General features: G+C 61.4%; 1 long non-coding RNA gene across 1 annotated transcript; it reads left to right on the forward strand.

Moving 5' to 3' along the window:
- Positions 1-488, forward strand: LOC106725727. The gene is made up of 2 exons (XR_001361661.1): positions 1-79; positions 401-488. It is a non-coding gene; the product is annotated as an uncharacterized LOC106725727 (long non-coding RNA).
- The last annotated feature ends 313 nt before the right edge of the window (positions 489-801 follow it).

Here is an 801-nt window from a genome sequence, read left to right on the forward strand (position 1 = left end):
CCAGGGTGGGGCTGGGGAAAGGGACGGACTGGAGGGGAGGAGACTGGCTGTGGGCAATGGAGGGAGACGAGACGGAAGGGTGAGAAAGGCAGAAGGAACCCGGCGGCCGGGCCGTGTCGGGGACCACGCAGTGCAGGGACTGTAGACTCCGTCGGCGCTGAAGAGGAGTCGGGGGCGGGGCTGGGAGAAGCCGCGGTGTTGGTGGGGGCGGGCTTGCCTGGAACGTGAGGCCTCTTGGAAAGAGGACGTCCGCGCGTGGGCGGGCCAGGCAGGAGGAGCTAGGAGGCCAGTAAATGAGCGGTGGGAGCGGGCGGGCGGTGGTGAAGGAGCCCGGGCGGGGCCCGGAGAGAAGCGAGCTGGCCGGCTGACCCCTCCTCTTCAACCCTGTTGCATCCCACAGAGGGCTTCCGAGGCTGGGAGGTGGAGCACGGCGGGAATGGCTGGGCCGTAGAAAAGAACCTGACCCTGGTGCCGGGGGCTCCTTCCCAGACCTGTTTCGTGACTTCTTTCGAGTGAGTGGCCCTTGATCCCTGGGGCAAGGGCTTCAAGAAGGTGGGTCCGGACCCTACCCACCGGCTTCATCCTCACCCACCTTCACCCTCCCCTCAACAAATATTTGTTGAGGGCCTGCTGTGTACCAGGCACTGTTTTCTTTTTTCTTCTTTCTGGTTTTTGTTTTTAAAGATTTTAAATTGATTTTTAGAGAGAGGGGGAGAGGAGAAACATTGGTGTGGGGGAAACATAGATCCGCTGCCTCCTGCACGTCTCCCACCAGGAATTTAGCCTGAAACCCTGGCAGGT

Source organism: Myotis brandtii, unplaced genomic scaffold (assembly GCF_000412655.1).
Source record: "Myotis brandtii unplaced genomic scaffold, ASM41265v1 C41725783, whole genome shotgun sequence".
In the NCBI taxonomy this organism is placed as follows: domain Eukaryota; kingdom Metazoa; phylum Chordata; class Mammalia; order Chiroptera; family Vespertilionidae; genus Myotis; species Myotis brandtii.